This window comes from Phyllobates terribilis, unplaced genomic scaffold (genome assembly GCF_046119375.1).
Source record: "Phyllobates terribilis strain yellow unplaced genomic scaffold, ASM4611937v1 Scaffold_29__1_contigs__length_15306474, whole genome shotgun sequence".
Lineage (NCBI taxonomy): Eukaryota > Metazoa > Chordata > Amphibia > Anura > Dendrobatidae > Phyllobates > Phyllobates terribilis.
The window spans coordinates 7,308,923-7,326,826 of NW_027362789.1; the positions used below are offsets into that span (position 1 = coordinate 7,308,923).

Here is a 17,904-nt window from a genome sequence, read left to right on the forward strand (position 1 = left end):
AGTAGGTTCCCATACACAGGGACGAGGCTTCTTGCCTTACCAGGCCTCACTCCGTCCAAGGCTACTGGCATCCCCCACACCCAGAGATCCAGCCTTCGCCCTCCAGGACTACACAAGGCTTCACCAGGCCTGGCTCTCTCTTCAGGCCACACTAGGCCACACTAGGCCTCACACTAGGCCACACACTCCCTGGACCATTACAGTAATGCTGCAAGCCACTGCATTACACCCTGAATGCTGAATTCTATTCATTTGGAAACAATCATGTTTACTATGCTAATGACAAATTGTACTAAGTTTCCTGAAAGTTAATTTACAACAGCCCCTGTGATACCAACTATGTAAATAGATTAGCTCAAACAATGATAGGTGATCCCTGCACCTTTACCTCTTTTACCTGGGCCTGATGACCTGACACAGATGTAAATATAAACAGGGATGTCTGTAGTGCTGTAGACAGAATGAGACTTGGGACAGAGAATCAAGGAACATCAGAAGAACTTTGGAAGGAGAATGGGAGACATCCTTCAGGAAAGTAGATGGATTGCATGTCATCTAAAGAGACACAGATTTGTATTCTACATGATTCTAGTCTAAGGGTATCGGCCTTGACTGGAAAGATTCCATCGCTACTTTTGGGGAGTCCAGGAGAGGACGAAAAAGTCACTTGGCCCCATGTATATGTTTTGGGGTTGCTAGGAGGGACCCACCAGTCGCCTAGAACCCATGGAGGCATTTGGAGTTGCCAGGAGGGACCCACCGGTCACCTGGCCCCATGAAAACTCTCGGAGAGGCCAGGATGGGACCATCGGGTCTCCTGGTCTTGTACCTCGATGGACTGTTGGCTTCTTAATCTTGTCGCTACCTTCTCTCTGTGGGGGCCCGCCAGAAGCAGGGGGCCACTGGTAGAGGTAGTCGGCCCTGGAAGACTTCCAAAGTCGCAGCTGTTCTGTCCCAGGTGGGTGGAGAAGGAAGTGTGAGACTGTGTAATGTTGTACAATTTTGGGTATTTGCTGGGACTGTTCTGTGTGTTTATTGTCCACTTTGTGGTTCAATAAAGTATTGCCACGCTGTTTTACCCTCACCCTGTGTTGTTTGAGTAGCATTACGCCCACGGAAGACCCCTGGTCTTCACAGTCCCTGACCAGGGCGGTTCCATGCGGTGATCTTCAGACAAGGTGGATTCAATAAACAGTGAGCTGACCTCCCTCTCCATTTTACCATTATATGCATGTTTTCCCTATAGTGACGAATATTTATTTTTGCTAAAACTGTGATATTTTCACTTTAAAACTTTTTTTTAAACTTTTTTATAAACTTTATACAACTCTCATTAATGCGATCATATAACACAGAAGCCTCTGATTGCTCAGGTGATGCACTGTACTACTGTAGTGCCGTGTATTATCACTGCCTGTCAGTGTAATACTAACGGCCCCATACACATGAGATAAGTGTTGGCTGAACGGTCATTTGGCAGACGGCTATCTCTCCAGACTCCCCCATACATAAATATTCCAGCTTTCCTGTGATTTGTATGACTGACTGCATCTGTAGGGAGGCCCCCAAATACATTATATAGACTACCAAAATCAGTGCTTCCATGCAACTTTAGTCTAATGTTTATGGAGGCGTTAAAAGGCAACTTATGGAACGCTGCCTCTGGCCCGGCCTAATAGACTTTCGTACATTGCAGGCTCAGACACCATAATTAGGCATTTAAGTATTGTAGCGACTAGTCAGCCCCATACTATCGAGTACTTGGGGGAGAAGGGCATTCAGCCGAACTCTGTCACACCTTCTTAGATGCCATGTTTGCTTTTTGCAGGAGCTAGTGGTTAAACTGCCAGGGATTTTATTGCAGCCGCACCCATGCCATCCCTGCGGTGAACATCTATGTTCTGGTGCCCAAAAGAGTTCATATATAAACAAAAACAAATGTTTAACGTGTTAAAAAATGACAAAATGTGTCTTCTGCTTTTTGCATGTTTTTTCTTTTTACAAGAATTGTTGGTGACAATTTTCTTTTGAAACATTTTAATATCTGCTCTTTTTTTCTGGGGGTTTTCTTGTAATATAGGAAAGCCTAAGGCCAGAAATAAAACCCATAATACACTATACATGTAGACTTTAGAATCAAATAATTTCTGCTTGTGGTGTTTGTGCAAACAAAACAGCTTTTATAAAAGCCTCAAACTTCTGTGTGTGAATCAGACATGAGATCTAACTTGATGGAAGATTACAGTTCGGGGAAGACGGGAAACATTCATATAGACGACCGGTGGTGATGTAGTCAGTGACGGACTGTGGCCAAATATGGTTTTAGATCCGTAGTGGAAGATGTTGCCTCATCATGAAGTAGTTATTTCTCATGTCACGTGTAATGAATATCTCCTGCAGTATTGCTAATACCGATTCCAGTGTCGGAAAATGAGATGAGAATTAGCTTTATGGAAGGTGAGTCTATGAGAAACGTATTCAGCTGCAGACTCCGAGGAAGAAACTGCTTGTTGTCTGTGGCCTAAAATATAAAGGTTTTATTACTAGATGTAAAGAAAAAACTAAATACTGTAAAATAATAAATCTCCTCCTATGTTTCCCCTTATTATCTCCAGTAATTTTATTATTACACAGGATTTTTATGATGTTCCATCAGCTTATCTTTTTCTCATTCAGATCTCTAAAATACCGGATCATCTCAGTGAAGATTGTCTATATAAGAAAATTTTCCTGATTTATCCAGGAAAATGATGAACAAGATGGTGGAGAGGATATTACACCTCACCCTAGAGATCCTCTTCCGGCTTACTGGAGAGGTGAGAGATTCTGATGACGTCACATTACATCATTCTAATCTATGGGAATAACAGATGGACAGAACTGGAGAGGTGAGGACTCTGGAAATGTCTGCAGTGAGATTTATTAATGTGTCTCTCCATAACCAGAGATTAATCATGGGGCCTCCATCTCACCCCCTGATACATGAGGACATCAATGACCAGAAGATCCTAGAACTCCTCTACAAGATGATTGAGCTGCTGACTGGAGAGGTGACACTGCTGGGAATGCTGGGACATTATACAGTAACGCTATGAAGGGATTGGGGGATGACGGTATCATTGTATGTGTCAGGTTCCTATAAGATGTCAGGATGTCACCGTCTATTTCTCCATGGAGGAGTGGGAGTATTTAGAAGGACGCAAAGATCTGTACAGGGACTTCATGATGGAGGTTCCCCAGCCCCTCACATCACCAGGTAATAGACAGGACTAAATACACACGGTCTATAATTATCTGTATGTAAAGAATGAATTCAATCCCTGTATGTGTTTCCTCCAGATCTGTCCAGTAAGAGGACAACACCAGAGAGATGTCCCCGTCCTCTTCTTCCACAGGACTGTAAACAAGAAGATCCCAATGTTCCTCAGGATCATCAGGTAGATGGAGAGAAGGTGTCATGAGATCTCCCCTATGATGTGTAGACGGCTGTAAAGGTCATGTCTTCAGTTTTGTTTTATCCACCATTATTATGTTTTATATTTGTGTTATGAGAATGGTGGAGATTGCAGGATTAGAGCCGATCAAACTTGTGACTTCTCCGTCTGTCTTTGACTTTTATAATATTTGTTTCAGGGTGAAGATCTGACCCATATTAATACTACAGAGACATATGTGAGGGGTGATGAGCGGTGTAAAGAGGAGATTCCTACATATGACTACCCAGGTGAGTAGTGACCACTAAATGCAGAGAAGTCACAGATTCTTCTCAGTCATCGGCTGTGGCTGCTTTATCGGTGGTGTAGTCCGGCCGTATCACAATCGTGTGATCACCATTTTGCCGCTAGACCACAACATTCTCCTCTGTCCGAAAATATTCAAATTACTTTGTGTAATTGGGAAAGCCCTTTTCTGTAGAACTTGCAACCTGGAGGATCCACCTACCCCCTGGGATTAGGAGATGCTGACCGTTACCTGCCCAGATCTGTAAACTACAAAGCCAAATGACAGCGTACGTAGAATGTGCTGACTAGTGAGAAAATCACTTGAAGAAAAATATTATGATGGGCCTGTAAGAGAAAGCGGAGGGTAATGATGCTGTTCCTTCCTAGATCCCTGATATCTTATTGGATGAATCCACCTTCTCTCCCTTCTGTGCTGCTGAATGTCCTCATATGGTCCCTACAAGACCAGGTCCAGTCTTTCTGACATAACTTCACTTTTATTATCGACAACATTAAATGTGCAGTGAGGCCAAGTGTGAATTTCTGTACAATAACAGCAGAGTTTCCCTTTATCCTGACTGTTCAATTTCTTTTAAAACCGACTAACTTCAAACAGGATTGTGATAAAGGAAGAATTTACAATTGTTTGGTGGATTTTATTATTTTATTAATCATAAACCACTATTTAGAGATGTCATGGATACATAAATTAGTATAAAACCAAGGGTTAAAAATAGACCATTTGGTAAGTCCTCCTGGGATCCAGAGCTGTTTGGGACCTGTAGTAGGATATATAAGGACTGTAGCTACTGGCCTGTATAGATTAGTTGCTTTCTTGTAGAGCTACTGTGCATGTATTTACCTTGGATTGCGAGAGGATCTTACTGGATAATGAAGAGGAGAATAGGAACGGGATAATGGATCTTCTTATTAAATAAGATGTTGGAATGAATGCTGTAATGAAAGAATTTTCATTAAATAACCAGCTCCATCTTGCCTTCGATTATAAAATCGCTTTTTAAATGGCTTACATAGAAAGCACGAACCAGAATGTTATACCCAGAATGTGCCAGGGTATCGATTCAGACCATAGGTTCTACCAGTTTTATAAACCAGAATCAAGCCTCTATAACCCCACAGAAGCGTATACTCGTCCCCCTGGGGCACACCCCTGGGTATTTATTGAACATCTAGGTTCATGCTTTCTATGTAAGTCATTTAAAAAGCGATTTTATAATCGAAGGCAAGATGGAGCTTGTTATTTAATGAAAATTCTTTCATTACAGCATTCATTCCAACATCTTATTTAATAAGAAGATCCATTATCCCGTTCCTATTCTCCTCTTCAATATCCAGTAAGATCCTCTCGCAATCCAAGGTAAATACATGCACAGTAGCTCTACAAGAAAGCAACTAATCTATACAGGCCAGTAGCTACAGTCCTTATATATCCTACTACAGGTCCCAAACAGCTCTGGATCCCAGGAGGACTTACCAAATGGTCTATTTTTAACCCTTGGTTTTATACTAATTTATGTATCCATGACATCTCTAAATAGTGGTTTATGATTAATAAAATAATAAAATCCATCAAACAATTGTAAATTCTTCCATTACTACTCCCTACAATCCTCACCTATCCTCCTCAGTACATCAGCGCAGTGTTTTTATATAATTGATTCTATTCCCCTAGTGGTTTATGGTGACACAAACCATTTGCAGCAGACCCACTGAGTTCACTTACCAGCGCCCCTATTTTTAGATAGAATTGCAATAAACATTACTCCTGTGCCATGATATATCTCTAAGCTGTGCGTGGCTGATGGCTGTAATATACTGTAATATATACACCTGCATGAATGTGTTGGCATGGCTCCAGCCTTGGTTTCATGGATTCACTCCACGTCATAAATTCCATTATGTTTTCAATCCTCAGGAATTCAGATTACTGCACAATCTCTCCTGAAATGGGGGCGCTAATACTTTCTTTACTCTTCTGGTCAGAACTCATAGTAGGTCCAATGGTCCACCATAAATGAGTGTGACTCCAGTTTAGTGTTGGATTTCTCCCTTCATACATACATTGTTGTTGGGGATGTTACATGTTTTTATATTCTTTCTTTTTTTTACAAGTTCATTCTGTATGATAGTTTCATTGCGGTGGGATCGGCCGGCCTCACTTATGTGACTCTGTAACTCCCTGGTAGTCTTTCAAAAAGATCTCCATTGCCTCTTCCAAATGCCCGAGATCAAAATTTAAGACCCCTCAGCTCTGCAGTATTATAAAAGTTCTCTTTAAATGTCTAATATTTCTTCTTTGCACTCATCTGCCAGAAAATATTGGCCCTTACGATAGTTTAGATTCCCAAGAGCCACCGAGTCCCATACTCTAATTACCCCAGAGAGGTTTCACCACTAGTTACTCATTTTTCTCTGATGGAGACTGTTGAGTTTGATCATTTCAGTAGATGTGTTATTGTCTATAGTCACAGTTTTTGACTTCAGTGATCCTCTGATTTAACCCCTTCCTGCAGCCAGTTTTATGTTTCTAATCAGACCCATTTTTCATATTTGACGTGTGTCACTTTATATGGTGATAATTTTGGAATTCTTCACAAAAGATAATAGGAAACAAATGGACCTTACAAATTATTTCCCAACTTCTCTTGAATCTGACAATCCCCTATATACGGTTGTACCCTACTGTCTGGGCACATGGCAGGCTAAGAAGGGAAGGAGCGCCATTTAGCTATTAGGAATGCAGATCTTGCTGGAATAGTTCGCAGACACAATGTATTGGGGGAGCTGGTCTTGGTCACCTGGAAGCTTAAAAGATGGCTACCACGATTAGGCTTGTCACTATCTACCCTGTTTACAGATTTCACAAATTACTTTGCTTATCACCCTTTAACCCCTCTACATGGATCTGGACTTACACAGAGACCCCCTAGGCTTGGGCCACTGTGTTACCTGCTGTTCTGTGGTGTAAGATGACAAGAAGAATAGTCAGGTTGCCAGGTCAGAACCAGGAGGGCAGAAAAAATACAAAATCAGAAGACACAAGAGTAGTCAGTAAACGGGCCGGAGTCACAACAGGAAACAAATACACAAGCTGGGAGCTGAGCACAGAGGACTGAACCAGAGGAGAACAAGGCTGTATCTGGCAGCTTCCAGCAATATGCTCCAGCTTTAGTAGGGTGCGGTGCTCTCCAAATGGCTGAAGCAGGGAGCAGATTACTCCAGCTGGACAGCACACACACCCATACTGCCAGACTGGATGGTACTACTGGTCCCAGCAACCCTAATCTTAGTGGCTGGACAGAGCCTGTGCCTTTTACTCCATATTTGGGAGGCTGAATGAACAAACCGTTGAACACCACGCTCCACTGCTTCATCCTATGAGGTTTTCTATTAGATGGTCATTGTCCTGGTGAATAAGTGAATTTTTTTTATATAACTTGCCTTTTTTACAGACAATTTAAGTAGAAATGTTCAAAAATATAAAATTCAAGGATTTTTTATTAATAAATAATAATTGGTTTTATTCTTGGCAGATGTCTGTACCAGGAGATCAGAGGGACAGCTGACATCTTCAATTTTCAAATCAGATAATTTTCAGATCCCACAAGATACAATTGAAATGAATGACATTACTCCAGATTTACCATCATCCCTTCACTGCAATGATCTGTCATCTGATCCTTTGACACGGGTCCTGTCTTCTGATTTATTACCGACTCCTAAGGAAAATCAAAGTCACAAAATAAGCATTAAAAAACAAACTGCTCCTAATGCAAAGAAGCCATTTTCACATTCAGAATATGGAAATAGTTTTCCTCTTAAAAAGTCTTTTCTTAAACATCAAAAAATTCACACAACGAAGAATAGATTTTCTTGCTCCAAGTGTGGGAGATGTTTTAATCAGAAAAAAAGTCTTGTTAGGCACCAGAGAACTCACACAGGAGAGAAGCCGTTTTCCTGTTCAGAATGTGGGAAATGCTTTACAGAGAAATCATATCTTATCACACATCAGAGAACTCACACAGGGGAGAAGCCTTTTCCATGTTCAGAATGTGGGAAATGTTTTACAGGGAAATCAGATCTTATTAAACATCAGAGAACTCACACAGGAGAGAAGCCATTTTCATGTTCAGAATGTGGGAAATATTTTACAGTGAAATCAAATCTTAACAAACATCACAAAACTCACACAGGGGAGAAGCCTTTTTCATGTTCAGAATGTGGGAAATGTTTTACAGAGAAATCTACCCTTATCAAACATCAGAGAACTCACACAGTGGAGAAGCCTTTTCCATGTTCAAAATGTGGGAAATGTTTTACAGAGAAATCTACTCTTATCAAACATCAGAGAACCCACACAGGGGAGAAGCCTTTTCCATGTTCAGAATGTGGAAAATGTTTTAACAAGAAATCTAGTTTTCTTAAGCACCAGAGAACTCACACAGGGGAGAAGTCGTTTTCATGTTCAGATTGTGGGAAATGTTTTGTACGGAAATCTTGTCTTAATATACATCAGAGAACTCACACAGGGGACAAGCCTTTTCCATGTTCAGAATGTGGAAAATGTTTTACAGAGAAATCAGCTCTTATCAACCATCAGAGAATTCACACAGGAGAGAAGCCATTTTCATGTTCAGAATGTGGGAAATATTTTACAATGAAATCAAATCTTAACAAACATCACAAAACTCACACAGGGGAGAAGCCTTTTTCATGTTCAGAATGTGGGAAATGTTTTACAGACAAATCTACCCTTATCAAACATCAGAGAACTCACACAGGGGAGAAGCCTTTTTCATGTTCAGAATGTGGGAAATGTTTTACAGAGAAACCTACCCTTATCAAACATCTGAGAACTCACACAGGGGAGAAGCCATTTTCATGTTCAGAATGTGGAAACTGCTTTACAGCGAAATCAAATCTTATTGCACATCAGAGAACTCACACAGGGGAGAAGCCTTTTTCATGTTCAGAATGTGGGAAATGTTTTACAGAGAAACCTACCCTTATCAAACATCTGAGAACTCACAAAGGGGAGAAGCCTTTTCCATGTTCAGAATATGGAAAATGTTTTAACTAGAAATCTGATTTTGATAAGCACCAGAGAACCCACACAGGGGCAAAGCCTTTTTCATGTTCAGATTGTGGGAAATGTTTTGGACAGAAATCACATCTTAATAAACATCAGAGAATTGACACAGGGAAGAAGCCTTTTTCATGTTCAAAATCTAGGAAATGTTTTAACCAGAAAGCGCATTTTGATAACCATCGGAGAACCCACACTGGGGAGAATGCCGCAACTACACCCAACTAGTCTCTGTACAGACAAGAAAGGCCCTAACTGCACAACTAAAAACGCCACGACAGACCTAACTCCCTAATAAGTCATTGAGGAGTTTGTCATACCTCCTGAGGAAACAGAGGGGAGGCTGCAACACACTGTCAACAAGGGGTAAGGAAAGTATGAAGTAAAATACGAAAAACCTGAATGAGAAACAAAAACACATTCATATAGGGCGAAGAAGGCAAGCTAAGGAGAACCAAAAATAAAAGGAACTAGTATAATCTCCCAGAAACCTTTCATTTTTAGAATGAAAAGATACTGGGAGGGAAAGCAAACTGACCGGGAGGATAGTTTCACCTTTGTGGTGAAACTTACAAAATTCATCCTCACCAACTGTAAATGTAAAACCCGTCCATTTATAATGACCACGGACAAGATAAAGATTCCCAACTCACATCAGGACCACAAGATCCCAGGTACTTTCAGCTGCATCACAATGAACTTAATTATATGTACCAATTGTCCAACTGGGGGTCTGTATGTAGGGGAGATGGGGCAAAAACTTAAAAAAAGGATGAATTCTCATCGCCACACAAAAAAAGAATAGATCTACTTGTGTCCACACATATTTACGGCCACAACTGCTTCTCCCTCTCCCATACTGATAGTTCTGCTTCACGTCACTTGTCTTATCTATTGCATTATTCCTGTGCACTGTTGTGTATAAATATGTGACTCTTCAGATTTTGTGTTATACTATGTCTGATGAAGAGACCTGAGTAGTCTTGAAAGTTTACTGACTAATGGCTAACTGAAAAGATGGTATCCTCCACTGAGGACTCTCAAATGTTAATATTTTTATCCATACAGCAATTTTAAGATCTCTCCACAGGTGTTCAATGGGATTTAGATCCAGACTCATTGCAGGTCAGAACTCTCCAGCACTTTGTTTCCATCCATTTTCTGGGTGTTTGAGGTCATTGTCATGCTGGAAGACCCATGATCTAGGACACAAACCCATCTTTCCGACACTAGGCACTACATTGTGACCCAGATTTCATGATGCCTTGCACATAGTCAGAGGCAGCAAAACAACCCCAAAACACCTTTGAACCTCCACCATATTTGACTTTATGGGTTGTAAATTTATTGATTATGCTGCGCACCTTCTACAAAGGAACATGCGGATCTCTAAAGATGGACTTATAACCTTGAAATTATTGATATTTTTGAACAATATTGGTTCTCAAGTCCTCAGACAGTTCTCTTCTCCTTTTTCTGTTTTCTCCATGCTTAGTGTGGCACACATATGCACACAATGCAAAGATTGAATCAACTTCTACCTTTTTTATCTGGTTTTAGTTGTGATTTTCATATTGCCCACATCTGTTACTTGCCACAATTGCATTTGAACAAGCTTCACATGCTTGAAACAAAGTTGTTTACCCACAATTTTGGCAAGGTGCCAACAATTTTGTCCGACCTATTTTGTGTGAAATTATGTTCAATTTGCCTTTTTTTTCTGTTTTCTTGTGTTGTTCCAATACATGCCAAGGAAATAAACGTGTATAACAAAACGTGTCATTTCAATAATTTTCTGGGAGAATGACTTCATTTTCTGGAACAATTTCAAGGGATCCAACACTTTGACCATGACTTGTTTTTGTTGCCTTTTTAATTTGTTGCAGCATATCATCCTCTACGTGTTCAGCTATATTAGGAGGCTTGTAGCAAAGTCCAATTAGCAGCTTTCCATTATTGCCATTTCCATGTACATTACCCATACTGACTCTCTACATCAGGGATGTAAAACTCAAAACATGCAGAGGGCCAAGATGAAAAACTTTGACAAAGTCGTGGGCCAACCAGTATACAGTATAATGGGCCCCACATAGTCCTCCATACAGAATAATGGGCCCTACATAGTCCTCCCTACAGTATAATGGGCCCTACATAGTCCTCCCTACAGTATAATGGGCCCCACATAGTCCTCCATACAGTATAATGGGCCCCACATAGCTTTCCATACATAAGAAACAAGAGGGAAAAACTTCAAGTCAGAGTCCCATATAATAGTGAAAAAATTACAAAATTTTATTAATTATAATTTATACAGGAAAAAAATATGAATCACAGAGACAGTTAATAGTAAAACAATAGAGGATCACTAATGAGGAGCATGAGACAAATTAACATGATTCTTTTCTGATGTAAATACATAATTGGGCTGCCAAAAAATAAGAATATCTTGTTAAAATGCAGTGAAGCATTCAATAAAAGTGCAGGTGCTTATGAGGTAGGTCAGAAGTACTTGCTATATAAGAGGTTAGTCATACCGCTGTCTATATATAGGTACTAATATAGATAGCTCATACAGGGGATAGCAGATCTTTATAAGTGGTATCAGTGACCTGACCTCTTAGGCTACAGGGTAAAAGTACACTGCTCAAAAAAATAAAGGGAACACTCAAATAACACATCCTAGATCTGAATGAATGAAATATTCTCATTGAATACTTTGTTCTGTACAAAGTTGAATGTGCTGACAACAAAATCACACAAAAATCATCAATGGAAATCAAATTTATTAACCAATAGAGGCCTGGATTTGGAGTCACCCCCAAAATTAAAGTGGAAAAACACATACAGGCTGATCCAACTTTGATGTAATGTCCTTAAAACAAGTCAAAATGAGGCTCAGTATTGTGTGTGGCCTCCACGTGCCTGTATGACCTCCCTACAACGTCTGGGCATGCTCCTGATGAGGTTGCGGACAGTCTCCTGTGGGATCTCCTCCCAGACCTGGACTAAAGCATCCGCCAACTCCTGGACAGTCTGTGGTACAACGTGACGTTGGTGGATGGAGTGAGACATGATGTCACAGATGTGCTCAATCGGATTCAGGTCTGGGGAATGGACAGGCCAGTCCATAGCTTCAATGTCTTCATCTTGCAGGAACTGCTGACACACTCCAGCCACATGAGGCCTGGCATTGTCCTGCACTCAGAGGAACCCAGGGCCAACCGCACCAGCATATGGTCTCACAAGGGGTCTGAGGATCTCATCTCGGTACCTAATGGCAGTCAGGCTACTTCTGGCGAGTACATGGAGGGCTGTGCGGCCCTCCAAAGAAATGCCACCCCACACCATTACTGACCCAATGCCAAACCGGTCATGCTGAAGGATGTTGCAGGCAGCAGATCGCTCTCCACGGCATCTCCAGACTCTGTCATGTCTATCACGTGCTCAGTGTGAACCTGATTTCATTTGTGAAGAGCACAGGGCGCCAGTGGTGACTTTACCAATCCTGGTGTTCTGTGGCAAATGCCAAGCGTCCTGCACGGTGTTGGGCTGTGAGCACAACCCCCATCTGTGGACGTCGGACCCTCATGGAGTCGGTTTCTAACCGTTTGTGCAGACACATGCACATTTGTGGCCTGCTGGAGGTCATTTTGCAGGGCTCTGGCAGTGCTCCTTCTGTTCCTCCTTGCACAAAGACGGAGGTAGCACTTCTGCTGCTGGGTTGTTGCCCTCCTACAGCCCCCTTCACGTCTCCTGGTGTACCGGCCTGTCTCCTGGTAGCGCCTCCAGCCTCTGGACACTACGTTGACAGACACAGCAAACCTTCTTGCCACAGCTCGCATTGATGTGCATCCTGGATGAGCTGAACTACCTGAGCAACTTCTGTGGGTTGTAGAGTCCGTCTCATGCTAGCACGAGTGTGAAAGCACAACCAACATTCAAAAGTGACCAAAATAGCAGCCAGAAAGCATTGGTACTGAGATGTGGTCTGTGGTCCCCGCCTGCGGAACCACTCCTTTATTGAGGGTGTCTTGATAATTGCCAATAATTTCCATCTATTGTCTATTCCATTTGCACAACAGCATGTGAAATTGATTGTCAATCATTGTTGCTTCCTAAGTGGACAGTTTGATTTCACAGAAGTTTGATCTACTTGGAGTTATATTCTGTTGTTTAAGTGCTCCCTTTATTTTTTTGAGCAGTGTATATCCTAATACATATTAAAGCCTAGAAAATGCACCTAAGTAGGAAAAAAGATTAAAGAATGGCAGCAAAAAGAGTAGCATGAATACTTAAAGCCACAGTGGATGTGAACACGCTCCTCAATGGCGCTCACCCTGGTGCGCGTTTTGGCATGGCTGCCTTCGTCAGGAGGTGGCGTCAATGAAGGTGGGTAGGGTTTAGAAACCCTTGAGCCAATCGAAAAGGGGGTGTGTAGTCTCCGCCAATGGGAGTGGGGAGGGTGTGGCATGACACATGGCAATCACCGATACACCACCGCTTCCTCGGCAACCGCGTCATGTGATCCATGACGCCGCAAGCACGTGGGGAACCACGTGACCGCGCGTCATGGAGCACATATTGATACGGTATATATACACAGTAGTTACCAAAAGTTTGGACACACCTCATTTAAAGATTTTTCTGTATTTTCATGACTATAAAAATTGTACATTCACACTGAAGGCATCAAAACTATGAATTAACACATGTGGAATTATATACTTAACAAAAAAGTGTGAAACAACTGAAAATATGTCTTATATTCTAGGTTCTTCAAAGTAGCCACCTTTTGCTTTGATGACTGCTTTGCACACTCTTGGCATTCTCTTGATGAGCTTCAAGAGGAAGTACCCGCACAGCCAGCACCGCTCCCCGGTCCTCACTAACACGGTTCGCTGATTGGTCGCAGCCGCTGGCTGAAAAGTGTAATGCTGAACTGATGAACCTGATTGCCGTACAGTTACAAAAAATCGTCCCATTTACTGCGGCATATCGCATGCTAAAAGACGTCGAAGCTGAGGAGGAACAGAGGGCTATACAAAATGAGACTGAAATGCCTTCTATTACCATGGCCATTAAACAAGAACGTAAACAAGATCCCCGATGTTACAACAAACCACGTGTAAGTGAGGTCGCAGTTGTTTTTCAAAACGATGATGGAGAGCCTCCTTTTCAAAGGGATATATTAGTCCATCTTAAGCCAGACCAAAACAACCCTTTCATTCCTAAAACACAATGAATTAGCATTTTGCACAGTGTTACGGATCTGGGTGGTGGAACCTCTGTGCCGCGGTGCAAGGAGGGACTCAGAGGGGCGTAACTAAGTATCAACTCAGACCGACCCTGGTCGTACGGCGGCTAACGACTCCGTGACCAGGGAGGGACCGAGCAGAGGGACCAGGTGCTACTCTGGGGACGACCTTGTTAGAGAGCAGGTGGCTCCCACGGGTCAGCAAACTGGGACTGACCGGTATAGCGGATGGAAACAACAGGCAGGCAGAAGTCACTGGATTGTAGACAGATGGTCACGGCACGTGACGGCAGAGCAGGTTGAAGTCTCTAGGTAACAGACAGGTGGTCACGGCAAGTGACAGCAGGAGCCTCCAGTAGGCTACGGCAAGTGACGGCCAGGCAGGCTGGAGTCTCAAGGTTAGCAGGTGGGTGGTCACGGCAAGTGACACCTGATAGCCTACCTGGAGGCTCCAGCTAACAGGCAGGTAACAGGCGAGTGCTCCCAGGTGAGCGGGCTAGCAGGCACGGCAGGTAGCAGGCAGGTATCAGGCAGGTGCTTCCTGGTAAGCCGGCGGACTTGCCCATAGACAGACTGGCGGGTAGAGCGGAAGGCAGACTGTCGGGCTGGAGAGAAGTCAGACTGGTGGTTTGGAACAGTAGTCAGGCTGGCAACTGGACCTGAGGGCTGAAGCAGAGGTGAGTATGCTGTGCATCAACTTTTGCTTGGGAACCTCCATTTTGGAGGAGGTGCCTTATATATGGAAGGACCCTCGGCTATTGGCCGGGGACTCCTTAGGACGGCGCGCGAGGCCCCTTTAAGAGAGAGGGAGCACGCGCGCCCTAAACACAGTGCCCAGGAAGCTGCGCGCGCCGGCAGCAGCAGGAAGAGGAGCGCAGGAGGATGCCGCGTGGGGAGCGGGGAGGTGAGAGGGACGGCGTCTCTGCCTGGCAGGGGGCAGAGACGCCGATGCTACACACAGCAACCTTGATGCTCTTCTGTATCCGCTATTTTTTCCAAGAGGTGATCAAGGGTGGCATGAAAACCTACACCAGCAAAGAACTTCAAGAAGAATTACGCAACTGCAGTACTACAGTTTTCTTCTGTCTGTCTGAAATTACTTCAATCCTATTTTAAACGGTGGGAAACTGACACAACAGTACTTAGTCAACGCATACGTTAAAATTGAAGCTAATCGTCTAAATTTCATACGAATGAACCAAAAACAACTTAAAGTTCAAGACTACTGCGTTCTTCAAGAACATTTGCAAAAACAATCAATTCAAAAGGGAATTCCAATTGGAAAAACAGTAATTCTCCCGTCGTCGTTTGAAGGTAGCCCCCGCAACATGCAACAGCGTTATCAAGATGCAATGGCAATAGTATCAAAGTATGGAAGACCAGACATTTTTGTAACAATGACCTGTAATCCTAAATGGCTAGAAATTACCGAAAATCTAGAACCCTGGCAGCAAATTGAACACAGGCCGGACTTAGTTGCACACGTATTTCGACTAAAACTCAGCAGCCTTTTTAAAGACATCAAAAATGAGCTTTTTGAAACAGTTGTAGCAATGGTACACGTCATAGAGTTTCAGAAAGGAGGTCTTCCACATGCGCATATACTAATTATCTTAGACGTGGATTCCAAGGTTCGCACGGAGGAAGAAATTGACAACATAGTGTGGGCTGAAATTCCTAACCAAGAAAAGTATCCTGCATTGTATAATATTGTAGTCTGTCATATGGTTCATGGCCCATGCTGTCTAGCAAATCCAAAAAGTCCATGCATGTAAAACGTAAAGTGTACAAAAGGGTTTCCTAAGCCGTTGAAACAGCACACTGTTAAAGATTTGGATGGCTACCCATCCTACCGGCGACAATACATTGATAACATTGTACACAACAAAAAAATTATAAATAACTCATGGATAGTCCCATACAACCCGTACTTATTAAAACGCTACAACTGTCACATCAACGTTGAAATCTGCGCTTCAATAAAAAGTGTAAAATATCTTTTCAAGTACATCTACAAGGGGCATGACAAAGCTAATGTCAAAATAGAACAGAAAACAATCAATCACGATGAATCATCAAGTTTTGTTGACTCAAGATATGTGAGTGCTCCAGAAGCTGCTTGGAGAATATTTGCGTTTCCAATGCATTCACAGTCCCATGCCATTAAACGTTTAGCTATTCATTTACCAAATCAACAGCAGCTTTATTTCTTTGAAAATGCTCAAGTCAAAGATGTCTCAAAAACTTTAAGCACAAAGTCAACATTAATGGAATGGTTTTTGCTTAACCAACGTGAGGAAAACGCAAGGCAGTATTTGTATCGAGAGATTCCAGAACATTATGTTTGGAATAAAACTTGGAATCCAAGACAACGAGGACTTAGCAGAATAATTAGACGCATGTATACTGTTAGTGTCAAGGATCAAGAAAGATATTGTCTTCGGCTGTTACTACTGCATGTCAAAGGAGCTAGAAGTTACGACGATTTGAAAACAGTTAACGGAGTATTACACGATTCATTTAAAGCTGCAGCTTTGGCTTTAGGACTTCTATTGGATGATACTGTGTGGACACTTACTTTAGAAGACGCAGTTACCCTACATATGCCTAAGAAACTTCGCGAGTTGTTTGCCTACATTTGTGTATTTGGACCACCTACAAATCCGGCTCAACTTTGGACAAATTTCAATGAACATATAAGGCTGTGTGCCCACGATGCGTTTTTAATACATTTCCGCAGCGTTTTTGCAGCTGCGGAAACGCATTAAAAATGCATTAAAAACGCATGGCTACAAATGTTGCTGAAAAAAATTAAATTCCTTTTGGAGGTAAAGTTTTTGTCATTGGCGGAGATTTTAGGCAATGCCTTCCAGTTATACCAAATGGAACAAGAACAAATATTATCGAGTCCAGCTTAAAAATGTCTGACCTTTGGAAACAGTTTAATAAACTCCAACTAATTAACAACATGCGATCTTCTGACCCAAAGTACAGCAACTGGCTTTTTAAACTTGGTAATGGTGAACTTAGCAATGAACATAACCTTGGAGAAAACATTATTGAAATACCAGAAGACATGTTGTGCACTGACTGCATCGTAAGTGATGTTGTTGGACAACGTGTTGAAATTAATGTGAACGACCAAAGCAGTGTTGAGAGGGCCTCTTCCTATGCAATTCTCTGTCCCAAGAACGATGACGTAGCTCTGCTAAATTCCCGTGTGATGGATAGAATGCCTGGAGAGTATAAATTGTACAAAAGTGATGATTCGGTGGATGTAGACAATGAAGTTGAACGAGAGCATTATCCAGTTGAATTTTTAAATAGTGTTACGCCATCAGGAATGCCATCCCACAGACTACAACTTAAAGTTGGAACAATCGTAATGCTGCTGCGGAATCTAAATACCAGAAATGGTCTATGTAATGGAACTCACCTTATTGTTACTGGACTCTATTCCCACATAATTTAATCAAGAGTGATCACTGGATCAGCAAAAGGAGACGAAGTGTTCATTCCACGCATTGATTTATGTCCTTCGGACACCGGTTTTCCATTTAGGCTTCGGCGTCGACAGTTTCCAGTAAAACCAGCATTTGCCATGACAATAAACAAGTCACATGGTCAAACTCTACACCGTGTTGGCATATATTTACCGGAGCCCGTTTTTGGTGGACAACTCTATGTTGCATTTTCAAGAGGTAAAATGAGATCCAACGTCAAGGTGCAAGTTTTGGATACCCATTTACAAGGAAAGTTGCTTCGAGATAGTCCAAAAGTATTCACAAAAAATGTAGTGTACAAAAATATTTTGGGTTGAT

The 17,904-nt window shown here is 42.1% G+C and overlaps 1 pseudogene; it reads left to right on the plus strand.

Annotated features, from left to right (window-relative positions):
- The first annotated feature begins 1,985 nt into the window (after positions 1-1,985).
- Positions 1,986-17,904, plus strand: part of LOC141178691 (uncharacterized) — a 114,451-nt pseudogene continuing 98,532 nt past the window's right edge.